This window comes from Aptenodytes patagonicus, chromosome 2 (genome assembly GCF_965638725.1).
Source record: "Aptenodytes patagonicus chromosome 2, bAptPat1.pri.cur, whole genome shotgun sequence".
NCBI classification, from domain to species: domain Eukaryota; kingdom Metazoa; phylum Chordata; class Aves; order Sphenisciformes; family Spheniscidae; genus Aptenodytes; species Aptenodytes patagonicus.
In genome coordinates, this window is record NC_134950.1 from 32,450,538 (window position 1) to 32,465,250 (window position 14,713).

General features: G+C 42.3%; 1 protein-coding gene across 1 annotated transcript in view; it reads left to right on the forward strand.

Moving 5' to 3' along the window:
- Positions 1-14,713, forward strand: part of PAG1 (phosphoprotein membrane anchor with glycosphingolipid microdomains 1) — a 116,766-nt gene that overhangs the window by 12,680 nt on the left and 89,373 nt on the right. The window contains exon 2 of the mRNA XM_076329496.1: positions 13,114-13,173. The gene's annotated coding sequence lies outside the window, so the exon portion shown is untranslated. The remainder of the gene's footprint in view (positions 1-13,113; positions 13,174-14,713) is intronic.

The following is a 14,713-nucleotide window of genomic DNA, read 5'->3' on the forward strand; positions in this document are numbered from 1 at the left end:
CTGTTTGCAAAATAAAGACTGAAGCATTTTTCATATAAATTTATTTCCTATTAACGATTTTTAAAATTCACAAAGAGCCTGATCTTAGATATACTGGTACTGCCTTCTCAGTGTAAATACTATTGCTCTAGTGTGATCCTTGGAGACCACAGGTGGGTTTCCAGGTCAGGGAGAAAGTTTTTTGAGGTGAAAGAGGAGCAGTCTTAGCATAAGTTGTTTGATTTTCCTGAAGGAGAAGGAAAGGTGTCATTTTAGGAGAGGACGAAATCCAAACCTTTACACTCCCCAAATTAAAGGTATGCACTAGAGCTTAGGTACTGTTTAAGTTTTGAATATACTTGCAATATTAGAGACTTCAAAAGAGAAACAGCTGCATGCGTGAATAGAGTGGCCTTAGTGAGCTGCAAAATGGGTGAAAGTTTCTTCTTTTAAAATGTGACCTGGGAAGTGGATGTAGACTTAGGTGGGAACAAGTTTAACCAAGAGAGAGGCAGATATTCCTTCCTACAGAAAAAGAGATTTTGTTCTTTGGATTTGGTACGCAAAGTCTTCTGTGTGGGAAGAAAAAGTGCTTGGGAGGATTGGAGTTCATACGGCATTTTAAGTATTTTTAGAGTATTTAGGAAGGTTCAGAAACAAACCTCATTATTAACCAAAAGGTTGCAAAGGTTGACAGGCCAAAGTGTACATGAACAATAGCTGTTGAGAAGATTTCCATGATAAGTGAAAATGTGGATTTCTTACCACTTTGGAATTTGCATGTTCATACTCCGTTGTGGCTTCAGAGGGATTATACATGCAAACCCCTGGTGCAGAGAGGTGACTGCATGTATAGAGTGACACTTGGTACTATGTTTGCTCTTTATTATACAAGAGGTATGTTTATTTTTAGTTTTGCTTATGTAAAAAATGCGATGCTCCTAAAACTGAGAAGAAATATTCTGGTATTTCAATCTTTTTATTGCAGCTAATTGATATGAGACAGTGATGCTAATATCTGTAGCTAATAAGAAAATAAATCAGATCTTTTTTTCTGTCATATATTTTATTTGTCTTATACTGCACAGGTGGCATGAGCAGTAAACTCAAGAATTACACTCCTGTTGCATTTAGGCAAACTTACCATTTGTAATACAAAGAAAATAGACACTAAGACTTCAAAGAGCTTCAGAAAATGTCTGAATTACAGCGTGTACATATCTTAACTTTTAGGGCTTTTTAGACACTGAGGTACCTTTCCCACACCCAAATAACAGCAGACCAGGTGAAAACAGGAGAAAGTCAGGAGGGAGAAAATGGATGTACTCAGACTTGGCATGGGAGGCTGCTTGAACACATTGTAAAAGTCATATAAGGCATCTGTATCCGTATATAAGCAAGCAGAAACAGTGATCTGCTGAAAGCACAAATGTTAGGAGTTATTCAGACTACAAAGGATATCCTCGAGCATATGGGCATCTGCACCTAATGATTCCAACAAAAAAACCAGCCAGACTGTGTTGAATTGCATGCAAACTGAGCATGAAGATCTGAAAAGGACTTCGAAGAGCAAGGAGTCTGCAACATAAAAGTAAATGATGAACTGTGTATATATCTATCAAAAGGTGGATACCTGTAAAAGCACTGGTGGGCATGCAGGATCACCAGGCAGGACATCAGAAAAATGAGAAGCTAGTTGAATTGGTCATTGCAGGGGAATTTGGGCAGGTGCTGCGTCGAGTAACGAAGATGAGAAAGTGTCAGACTGCTGAGGTATCACAACAGAAGTGCTGAAAGAAGCTGGAGAATTGAATACGGAGGTGTCACCGTATGTGGTACAGAGCACAGTCAGCACTGCTGACAGAAAACACGCCACGCACGTGAATGCCGCAGTTGTGATTTGTGAATCTGAGCATTGGATTTCACTTAAAAAACCCTGAAATTTTTCAGAGAAAGCAAGTGGTAATTTTGAACAGGCTGGCAGTGACAGTCCTGGGAGGGTGTGAGCTCCCAGAGGGACAGTTTCTCTCCTCAGCCCACTCCAGCTCCCTCCTTTGAACTTCTGCTGCTTTGCTCCCAGGTGGGTGGGCACAGTAGTCCTGCTGCCTTCGGATCCTGCCGTCCTGCCTGCAAGCCCGTAACTAACTCCACCATCTAAGTCCATCCTCCCCCAAAACGAGCTCATTCTTGACAAGGTATTTATCTTCAGCTTCCCTCTGATTTGTGAAAGTGGAAAAAAATAATGGGAAAAATGGGTGCTTGGCCTTTTGGATATTTCATGAGAAGGCTGTATTATTTATAAATAATTTATGACTTTGAAGCTACACACTTTCTCCCCAGGTTATATGTCTTGTATAACTGAACTGTATGATTTACCTTAAATTGCCCATCTGCCATGCATTGTGAATCTCCATACAGCGCTGTTTCTCCTCTCCTGTATGGCTTTCACTCGTAGATAAGAGATGTACATAAAATGATTTCTTCATGTAAATGCAATCGGGCTGCGGCTCCAGCATCTTGTTATAACATATGTACCAATCCCCTTGAACTGGGCTAGCACCTACCTCAGTAACTGAATCTATTTGTTTGTTGCTGTAGTTTTGGGAATTAGCGGGGAGCAGGATGCATGCACTGGTGTGCTTTTACTGCGGTCTTTGTAGCCTTACCTTATCCTAAGGCATCTTTGAAAAAACAACAGACAGGGGTCAGCAGTGCTGCAGCTCAGGCGGGAGCCGGGGCGAGAGCCAGGGGCTGAAGAGGGCTCCCCAAGGACACCCCAATTATCTGCACTGGCCCCGAGCCAGGCAGCCGGCCCCCACGGGGACAACCCACCCAGGACCCACACAACTGATGTAATTAAAATGTTGCGTAAGCCAGAGAGATAAGGAGCCCTGCCGTTTCAGTCGGTGTCATTCAGCTTATGACGCAGGGCCTGCCGGGGGTCCGTGAGATGCCGGGGTGTGTGAAGCCCCTGCCCAAGAACAGAGGAACCAAAGCACCTCACAGACCTTTCCTGCGCCCCTCTGCTCCCAGCGGTCTTAGCCTTGCATTTATACAACGTGGAGTATTTGTTTTACTCCCATTCACTGTTTTTGGCTGAACTTCTTCACTCATGGTCTCTCCTCCCTGGCGTCACTTTCCATACTCTGTTTGACTTCTCTTTCTATTCTTCCAGCTCCTTTTGTAGCCATCTTATCCCAGCTTCTGTGATCTTCCTGGCACCTCCTTGTCTCCCCTTTACCTGAAGCATGAATAAATGAGATAATGAGACACAGGCCAGTCGTCACAATTACTTTGTATACGTATGCATATGTATGCCCTAACCTGCTCCCTTGTCTCTCATCTTTCTGTCATTTTCTACAGCAGTCTCTGGAGGGTGGGATTATCTTTTGGTGTGTATTTATCGTGTTGACGCTGCCGCAGTATGACTAGCATTGGCTAACGGTATACATACTTTGAAAAACTAGAGCTGTATTGTAGTGTTCATTTGAGCTAGTAAAGCCTAACAAATTACCATGTAGCCTAGCTTGTCATCACCGTCAATAAAATGTTTTCCTGCGTTCAGGTTGTCGTTGCATAGTTTTATATTTTGGAGTTGGAAGGAGAGATAAAATATAGTCAGTACGACCTCTAATAATTATTTAATGCTTTTTATACTAATGTTAATGTGTTCTGAATAATGGTTTATGGGAAGGATGTGCTAATTTAGGTAATGGTGATAGTATTTTATCAGGTGTGTAGTAAATGCAGAAGTTGGAGGGTATTTTTTTTGAAGGCTTCTCCATCTTTCTATAATTACCAGATAGATAATATGAACTTGCCAGATCCAACATGCTAATGATTGCCTTCCAGCTTTTAGAGAGACAGAAATTATATACTAGCAGTGTCTGAACGAGATTCTGCTTTGCTAGTGTAATAAAACATACAATACTGTGCTCTCTTGCCATTGCGTAAACATCCATGAATATGTCCACCGTCTTTCAATACAGAAAATAATGAAGATGAAGCTAAATTTACTTTAGGAGTACTCAAATGGCTATTGATGGCTTGGGAATGCTGGGTTATCAATAGTTGATGAACTGCTTTGCTGTTGTCTGAAACTTTGTAGAGGTGTCTCATGAATCATTTTCAGATAAAAGGTAAATGCTTTTACTGTCCAATTTTGCTCCTTTTAAATTGCTACATTTTTCAGCTTTGTCTGCAGATTTCCTGAAGCAAGCTCTCTGTGGCTGAGATGCAGGGTATTTTCTTAGCGAGACGCCTTTTTTTGAACTGGCTCTGAACTGTGCTGCCTGATTAAAGGCAAGTCTGCTAAGATCGTAGCATGTGATGATCATCTGCTGTGCTCTCTATTCCACAGGCAACTTAGCGCCGGTCTGTGCTGGGCCATTAGGAGGAAGGTAAAGAGAACTGTGTTTGGGTAATATTCTTAAATATATCACATACCCTCCATGCCTTGCAGTTGGGTCTAGACTAATGGGGAAGAGAACACTTTGGCTGTTATGCCACTAGCCATTTTATTAGTTGCATCTTGCTGTATCTCACTTTTAAAGGAATAATTTGCAGCCCACGGATCCCTCTGTGATGAAGAGAGTTCTTTCCAGTATTTATTTTCTTCTAAAATGTGGTCGGTATGGGAGATTACTACAGAGGAACATGGAGACCTTTCGTCTTTCATACTTACTACTGTTACACTGGGACTATGTAGGCAAAGGAGCAGCCTGAGGTAGCAGGTCAGCCTTCGGATGAAGAAGGAAAAAAAGCAGAAAGTGGTAGAAGCTGTAGCAACAATATTCCTGAATCTGGAGGAAATCATCTAATCCCTAGCTAATATAAAACACTCCTAAAATTACCAGAGCTTTTGAACTTCGTTTCTTTGTTTAGAAGTAACCAGTGCAGCCCCAAGGCAAGGAGTGGCGTGAATTTACTGGGATATTGCTACAGAAAGGTCTCTGGAGATAGGAGGCAGTAACCTCACCTCTTTCTTTGGCTCGAAAGCTGCAAACCAGATCACACATTGTTGGAGAGTACTCTGCAGGACGTAGGGAAATTCTGGGAAAAAGCTTTTATAAGTTTATTCTGATTTATTCTGAAAATTCATAAATTAGATACCGCTATTAATAGTGTGTGTTTTATACTGTTCAGTGTTCCGAGTGAGAGGTGAGGCTCAAGTTCTCCTGCACTTCTTTCAAGGTGCATATAGTAAACTCTTGCCAGATACCTTCTTGTATCATAAGTTTCAGTATCTGTAACAGTTGGACTTCTCTAGCTAAGGTGAGGACTGAAAAAAACGTTGCCTAGGCTTTAAGGGTGATTTGGGCACAGAACCCCCAGTTCATGGGTAGGTGGAATACCAGGAAATTGGATTTTATGGTTTTGGATGACTGCTGCTTATTATCTGGCTTTTCCTATCTCTCCCCCACCCCAGATCTTCCCTTGATCTTGCTCTAGCCGAATATATGAAATTAGACTTTATTGGAATTACTGCATCAGGCAGCGGTGAAGCCTCCCACACACACTTTTTTCCAGTAGCTAAGAGGCTGCTGTCGACATCTAAGTGTATTGCTGAGTTACTTTAAAAACTACTTCCGTACTGGGTCATGGGAAAGGTTTTCAGCGCAGTATTTTACCCTGATGCATCTATAACTCTAGCAGCAGCCATCAGCAGCACCACTTCTGCAGCTTTTTCAATAAAGAAATAAATCTCACAGTCATTTTTCCTGGGCTCTGCACACCAGTTCCATGAATTAAAATGCACAAAGAGATTACAGCATAAGGGGGGTGGTTGTGTACCTACCAGTTACCATGGAAATAATTCAGGGCACACTGAGCCTAGTGGACTCCGGAGCACTAGTGTCCCCCCTCTTCTTGTCTCTCTCCCTAGCAGCACCATTTCTGCAGGAACAGCACCTGGGTGTGGGGTTCAAAGGGAGCCCCCCACATCCCTGCTTCGCTTGCCAGCCTCTGGAAGCCTGGGGAGGGGTGTAGTGACAAGAGCGCCTGAGTATTTCTGGCAGGTTTCAGACCTTTGTTTACTTCAGTGGGTGTTTTTACTCCTTCCATCACAAGCACCAAAAAGATCTGGCCATCCATCTTGCTTGCCTCTCATGCAGTTTGCCAGCCTTGTGCCTGTCTTGTCCAGCAGAAGTTGAGGGTCATTTATTCCACCCCCATGGTTGTACCTGGAGAGCACTAGCTGTGCTAGAGGCAGTGCAAGGATGGGAGGCATCAACACCCTGCAGAGCTACAGCTGACTCCTCACAGCCTCCAGCAGACGCTGGGTGGGAGAGATTACGAGGCAGGCCTGTCAGTTTTCCACAGGAGTATGGACTTCCTACGGCAGACCCTCGAGCCGTTGACGTGTCTAAGAAAGACAATCTGAACAAAATCCACAGCTCACGTAAATTGGTATAGTCTCCTTAACAGGCACAGAGCGTTATCGTTTCATAGTCTGAAAGAACTATACTGTAGTATCAGTCCATTTTATTACTCTACTGTTTTGTGCTATTGGTGCCAGCAGAGCTGAGAAATGAGGTAAAGCAAAGGATATGTTCTAGCCCAGTTGTCCCCAAAGTGTATGTTTTGCTGTGGTTACATACCTGCACTCCTTCATGGACTTGACTCTGGAGGGGAATATGCTTTGGTGGTACAGATTCTTCTGCATAGTTCTACCGAAAGATGGTCTCTTCTGACCTTCTCCTTTTGACTAGACCTGTTTCTTTCTTCTCCTATGTTGTTTGTCTTTTCCTAAGCCTTATTCTTGCCTCTTTTCTTCACTTTTACAACTCTCCTAAGTGTATTTCCCTCCACAGCCACTCTTCCTATCTTAGCAATCTGTCCATTTTCCCTTTTTGCCCAAATGGACTTACATTATTTTCCTATCTTTCGCTTGACTCCCCACTGTTGCCAGCCTCCCGTGCAACTCTCAGGTCTCTGTTACTGCAGCCTCAGCGCTGTGTCCTCCTGTCTCTGCCAAGCCAGTGCCAGTCTCCCTTTGTACCAGCTGCATGTTGGATGGGTCTCAGCTCACCCTGTTCTCATCCAAATAATTCCTGATCTCACTCTCCTTTTCACCCATTTTTTTCTCCTTAGCTTTTGCTTAGGGTGACGGACTCTCTCACCCTCCTTCCTCGCTACTCTCGCCCTCCTTCAGCTTTTCTCTCTGACTCCCCAGCCAAATTTCCTTGCCTATGCTCATCCATCATCTTCCCCACGTCTCTCTCAGTCCCAATTTTCCCCTCTTTTTCTTACTCTTCTCCTGTTTCCTTACTCTTGTTCCTGTTTTCACAGGATTACGCCTTTCCCATTTCAGAAGGCAGTAAAAAGCATCTCTCAGACATGAAGCTTTTTCCTGGGTCACGTCAAGTCCCTGCTTCAAAGAGTAGAGATACTAGAGCTTCTCAAAGAAAAAGGATGCCAAGACCTTTTAACTTGGGCAGTGAAAAGTACTGCAGTGAAAAGTACTTTTCTTTGTCTTTATTTTCAGCAACATGTGCATCGTTTTAATGGAGATACCCAAAATGACATTTAGCGAGAGACTGTATTTTTTAACAGTTGAAAGTGGCTCTGGAAAGGGGGAAGTGCCAGACAGCTGTAATAAGCAATGCTGCTGCCATCCTCACCTCTAGTACTTATCATCAGGAAATGCCATTACAGTCTTCCAAGTCCTTTTTCTCAACATGTTGGCAAATATGTAGTCTTGGGAAGATTTAATATGATTCTGCAAATTTTACAAGGCTCCCAGCAGAGTCAGTTGTCCAAGGAGAAGGAGGTGCGTGAGCAGTGAACTTCTGTCTGCCTTGGTGGCTTGTAAGAGTCAGTTGGAGAGTGAGAGCCCCACTTTGGAGTTCAACATTGTTTGCGAGTCCCTTGATGGTAGGACTGCATGTGTGTGTGTATAAATATATATTGATTTATTTATTTTATATATATCTGTATGACCTAATCATCCTTGCTCCAAGACTAGTTCTGTATACATAAATCAAAAAAATAAAACACACCTCACAAATTACAGGAGCCTATATCACTGTAGCCTTCCCATTTTATAGAAGGGTCAGACTGGGATGCTGATATCCAGACAGAGGGTTGGCAATACTGTAGAAAATTCACAACTGTTGAAAAAGATTTTTGGATTTTTAATGGATAAACTCAGAGGGCAGTTCTGCCAACCTTATATTGTACGAGGTCTGTCTGTCATGTTGTACTTTTTCCCAGATAGTAAAAGGAAGACATGATCCCCAGTGAGTTAATAAGAATAATTCTTTCATGCCAGGAAAAAAGTGAAAGGAAAAATGAGCTGCATAAGATTTGCCAGTGACATTTAAAGTCTAAATCTGAGTTTGTCTGAGTAATTTATCTTTGGGTATTTGCAGGAGGGACAGTAGGAGAATATGAATGAGTGCATCTCAGTTAAGTCTGAGCTTTCTGATCAGTGAAGCGAATTTTTGGTGACTCCATCTGGCTGGAAGATCTATCTGTGTGATCTCTTCTCCAGCAGATTCAAGATAACACTAGGAGGAGTTCTTTGATTATCAGAGCATGGGAATTACTCCAGTGCAGTATCACCCTGAGACACCACTTTCTTTCAGTGACAGGTGATGTTTCTGGGATGTTAGAGCTGATTTCCTCCTGCTGCACTGAACATGCGTACACCAGATTTTCTTTGGCAATATTAAACCTATCCACCTTCTGTATCTGTTGCTGGTGAGGAGAAAAATTAAAATAGAGTATCCATGTAGAGAACATAGCAAGTACAAAGGGACCGATGGAGAAGAATGTGTTTATCAACTTCATTAATATTTCTTTTACAATCTGCTTGGATTCTTGGAGTTTTTGTGAACTACTTTTTGAAACATGTAGAAAATGATTAGGCTGACATTAATTAAAGTCTTTCCTGAACGTAGAGATTCTTTCTCAGAGAGCGTAGCAATTTTTATTTCCCACTACTGTTGGCTCTGTGCTTGCACATGTGTTTGCAGTATCCCATTGAGCAACCTCACACTTCTGTCAAGACTCCTCTTTGCAACATGCAGTGTTGCATGTGAGCCTACCAGCAGTCCTGCATCCAGACCTTCCTTTAATTTCTAGGAATAAGATTCAGCTTATTCTTGTGAGTACGAGAAGTTAACTAATGGAGCCAACATCAGTCTTCTGTGAATTGCCTACCACTTTGGCATGTTACCTGTGTGTAACCATCAGAAAGCAGCTATGCGCATCAGTCCTTGCTCGGAGGGAGAACAAGAAAGGACTGTGCAGCCGTGGGAGTCGTGGTTCAGCAGGGTTTCGTCTGGTGCCTGGGGAAATGTGGGCTGGGGAAGACAGTCTCTACCCTTTCCTGCGCCAGAGCATGTTCTGGTCCATAGGAGGAGGGTCCACCTGCCACATGGCACTTTTGGGAGATGGCTGCGTTTCCAACAGGTGAGACTGGAGCACTATGTTTATTCTTCAGCCTGTGCTTGTTTCTCATCTGCTTTTCCCCGCAGTTGCACATCACATAGAGTCACATGAAATACAGCTGTTTCGCCAGCTGTTTGCTGGTGAAAGGGCTGGAAGGCATGTCCTATAAGGAGCAGCGGAGGACTCTGGGTTTGTCTAGTTTGGAGAAAAGGAGGCTGAGGGGCGACCTCATTGCTCTGTACAGCTTCCTGAGGAGGGGAAGTGGAGAGGGAGGTGCTGATCTCTTCTCCCTGGTATCCAGTGATAGGACGCGTGGGAATGGTTCAAAGCTGCACCAGCGGAGGTTTAGACTGGACATTAGGAAGCATTTCTTTACCGACAGGGTGGTCAGACACTGGAACAGGCTTCCTAGAGAGGTGGTCAATGCCCCAAGCCTGTTCAAGAGGCATTTGGACAATGCCCTTAATAACATGCTTTATCTTTTGGTCAGCCCTGAATTGGTCAGGCAGTTGAACTAGATGATCATTTTAGGTCCCTTCCAACTGAACTATTCTATTCTACTATTTTACAGTCTGGACACTGGCTGTGCAGTGGAATTCACCTGTGCTAATGATACACAGCAGACCATGAGGTTAACAAAAGCCGTACCTGTGAGACTACATTTGCCTCAGTCACCGCTCCCCTTGCTCTGGAGGAGGTTAGGAGAAAGTAATTTGAGGTAGCCCTTTCCTACATACAGACTGCATTTCCCGACTTATCCATGCTTATCATTGCAGATCAGGGTAAAGAGTTAGTGTCTGAGTCGCACCTCCATCCAAATTCATAAAGATGGGTAGAGGTCATCTTTGTTGACAGGAAATAGTCATGTAGGGTTTCTCACTGTCCATCCACATGGATCATTATGTATGAACTTGCCCCTTTTACCACATAACTACTGTAGCCTCATCTGTGACATTAGCTTACGTTTGTACAAGCAGTCAGTGCTTTGTTCCTCAGAAACCTGGGGCAGATCAGGAACAGTCAGGTTTTGGGGGGCGGTTCTGAAGTGAGATGAAGAATTACTTTCTGTGGAGCTTCCCTGCATAATTCACAGGTACATCTTGCTATCCACCTGATCGCTGCCTGTTTCATTTCACCTCTTGCTCTATCCTGGTTTTCAACATGAGATTCTTAATCATAGCTCATGTCATATCTTCAGGAAATGCCATTATAGTAATCTCACTGTTGGGTCTTTCGGTGTCTTTCGGTGCTCGCCAGCGCTAAACAATACAGAGGGGACACTGTAAACATTTGAGGTTCCAAATGTCAAACCTCAAGATCCTGTTACAAAGAACATAGGACAGCAGCTGGGTTACTCTACAAGCTTTGATTAAAATGAACGTTTGCTGCTTCTTAAATATTTTCTTTGTTTTACTGTGATATTTATAAAACCTTTCCTGCCTTAAGTAATTTTTGTGAACTTACTTTTCTATTAACACCCTAACATGGCTGTGTGTAATTGGCATGTGATGAATACATTTAATGGAGTTTTGTTCTTGAATATGATTCCTTTGGCACTCTTTCTGATTTTTTCTCTTTGCTGTTCACATTGGCCCCCTGAGACACTTTCTGATTTTTTTGGCATAGCATTCATTTTGATTTCATAGTTGATAGCATTATTGTTTTATCAAATAACCTGATAAATTGTTACAGCAAGACTGCAGCAGCAGCCAAAGCACTGATGCTTTCTAATGGCGCACTTTACCTCTGCTCTATTATCACTCCCCATTTCATTATTTGCAAGTTGATTACAGCTGCGTTTCTCAGGGGCTATGAAATATTCAGCAGCCCGGACTAGCCTGGGGAGAATCACAGGCTTTGCAGTTGAACACCCGCCCTCAAAGGCAAAGAGGAACCAAAAACTTCTCGTGCTTAAAACTGATGGGGAAATTCCTTCTCTGCTTTAGCTTTATCACAATGCTGACTTAGAGGTGCATGCTAATTAAAAACTGCCGCTTTACTTATGCTTGTCATTGGATGGGGGGAAGAATAAGAATAAATATACAACTACTGCATTTCTGCCATACTTGCCTGGCTACAGCAAAGAAGGAAAGAAATGTTGGTATAATTGCTTGCCTGTGTGTCAGTGTGAGGCAGTTGGCATTCTGGGTGGAGTTGGGAAAAAAGCTCTCCATTAAGGGCAAAACTTAACATTACCAGTTATGTTCTCACACTTTGTCTTTCTGGAGGACTAGCCAGCAATGATTGACTGAAATGTGCAATATTTTACCAAGTAGGAAACAGATAAGATTTTTATAAACAGGATACTTCATCATTAAAGTAAAGAAACAATTGCTTTGACCTTGACACTGAATGAGTAAGGCCAGCATTGTGATAATTGAGAATGTAGCTAAGCAACAGTTCTCCAGGAGCTTGCACTGCTTTATTTTTAGTAGACTACACCAGTAAGGCGGGGGGGGGGGGGGAGGCTGAATGAGTAAAGCAACTGGTTAATGCTTACAAAAAAAGAAATTATTTCTGTCTTTGTGCAAAAAGTTTGAGTTGTAATACGCGCTTATACCGATTTTAATTTAGGTTTACGTCAAAAGAAAGTAATTGAATTAGTATATCCTTCTGTGGTCTGAACAAGCAGATAGCCTGTCAGTATGCCTGATTTCTTAAGCTGCTTTAGACACTTGAGTCTCTTCTGAAAATTAATGGTGTAGAAGAAATGGCATATTCCTTCGGAAATGGTCTATTTTATATCTATTTCTGCTTACTTTGGCGGTGATTAGATTTCCTAATCTTACCGGTTAGCACTGTACAGCCTAATTTATTTGAAAAGTTGGACAGTAGTTTTAACTAAATTAATTTGGAAAGTCCTTTAAATAAGTTCTTGCAACCACTTGCTGTAGATATGCTCTTAACTTTGGTTTAAACTAGTCTTACAATACTATAGCAAGCCAGTTCCCTACAAAGTTAACAGTGTAAGACCCTTTAAATCTGAAATAAACGTCCAGGGAAAGGAAGGTACTTTCTTCTAGCTAAGTCAATGTACAAAGCAAGTTATTTTAATTTTTCACTTAGGCAATGGAAAGAAAATCAGTCTGAGAAGTTCAACTTTTTTTTTAATTCAGGCATTGCAGGATTGATTGCAACCACATGGCCACTCTGTTATCCTGTAACTAAAAGTATGTGTTGCAAGGCTGGTGCTAATGGAAAGTTTGCAACCTCTTTACCTCTCTCTGTTCCTAGTAAATCTCTCATCACTGACTTGGATGCTCTTTCTTTAGATACCAAACCAATACAATTACTAAGTAACAATGAGTTTCTGCTCATAGAACTCAAGCAGTTGCAGAAATCTCTCTGAAGATACGGTCACGGCATGGGTATAAACTACCCTAACTTTACATATAGGAGGCTTTAATTCTGATTTGGTCCATAAAATCCATATTATTGGCAACATTACGTAGGTGAGAGAATAAAAATGTCCTAATTCTCAGCCTAACTTCTTTATCAGATCTTTGAAAATCAGAAGATAGTAAACAGACAAAAATAATAAAAAGGAGTTTAAAAACTGTATTAGTTACTCTCAGGCATTTTAAATACAGGAAGGAGACCTTTTTCTAAAGTACTTTTCTCTGGATATGACTTTAAATTTGAAGAAACAGGGGATAATATGTATTGTCTGTTATATTCTCATAGTGGGGCATAATTGAATTCAGAATAGTGAATTCTTCTTTCTTTTTCTTTGCCTAGGAGGAAACGTTTGTCAATACTGTATATCACTTGAACATCAAGCTCTACAGAGACTCCAAGGTAATTATTTATGCAACTGCTTTTTGTTACCTGTGGTGGTCAGCTTGGCTTTAGTTCAGTTTTGTGAAGACCCCTGTAATTTATGAAGGTGCCAGTGCTAAGCAATTAAACTGGGTAGCAGCAATGTTACAAGTAGCTTTTACAGAAGCTGTCGCTTATAGTTTCATGATCCATGATGTGCTGTGTGAGATGCCAGTGTGTGTGTGTGTATAAAATAGAGACATGATCCATTTTGAAAATGCAGTTGTTGTTTTCATGTATTAAAAAGCAGCAGTACCAGTCCCAGCCAAAAGGTAAAATCAGCTGGGTATGGGTTTGTATATGGTCATTCAGAAAGCCTTTCCTTACCCCTCAGCATCCCAGTCTTCTAGCTGGTTGTCTTCCTGGAGCTGAGCGAGAGGCACCACGTGCTCTGCAGCGCTGGCACAGGCTTTCCTGCCCCAGATGATGGGAGTTTTGGTCAGTGGATTTGTTTTGGTCAAGCAGAGCGATGGCTGCCTCATTGGAAATTGCTCTATTTGCTCACTTTGCCAAGTTCTTAAAAGCTGGTTCTGCTGTCGCAATTGCTGTAGATGCCGCAGATCTATAATAAGCATTTGCTTGTTTCAAAGCCTGGCAAATGAGATCTCCATCGGTATGGACAGAAAATAAATAACAAAATAGACAGCTGGGGGTTCATATTTCATGTTCAAGTGACAAAGCTATCCCACTGCGGAGGGTACGGAAAAGAATGTTGTGGTTAGGAAGTTAGTCTGAGCATGCAGTCTGCAAGGCATATCTGGTACCTTTGCATGGAGACCAATGAGATCCAGTCTTCAGTATGTAGACTGGTGCTGCTTGCATTCATTCACTGGAGATCTGGTGAGAACCCTTGAGGGGTTTTTCTCTCTCCCCTGTTGAATAGCTCATCATTTTGGAAATTCTGTTTGCAATAAAAATGTGTTGATGACTCTGCTGCATGTCTAAAGGACCTGGATAACCTGAGCCCTTGCACAGGAAATCAGAAATTGTGAACAGGTTATCATGCCATGTAATCCTCCATCAGCGTCAGACAGCCACATGGTGCCATCTGAGCACAGCTGTAGGTCCAGCGAATTTTCATTCTGGTTCAAAAAAGTTGGGAATCTTAGAGCTGAAAAAAAGATGATTGTTTTACTGGGGTTTTAGGATCTTTTAAAAATCTGGATTTACTTCTCTGATCCCATTTATGGTACAACCCAGAAACAGTTGTTTGGCCTTCAGTGAGGCTGGAAGGTGAAGACAGGATCCTTTCAACCAGCTTTGTTGGTGGAGAAATAGTATCAAACTTTGGCCTGGCAGTGTGTGATTTTTGACTGTATAAAAAAACAACTCTCCCATAGATCACCTTACAGCTATGGTTTAGAGAGTGGCTGAAGGAAGTACCTTCCGATGGAGGTGGGGAAGGCAAGTGTGGCCGGTGATAAAGGAGGTGGGTGGACTGAGGACTTCTTTCAGCCAGTCAGGCTGCCGAGGGTCTCTCAGTGTGGAACCACATCTCCAGGTGCTGCATGCACACAAG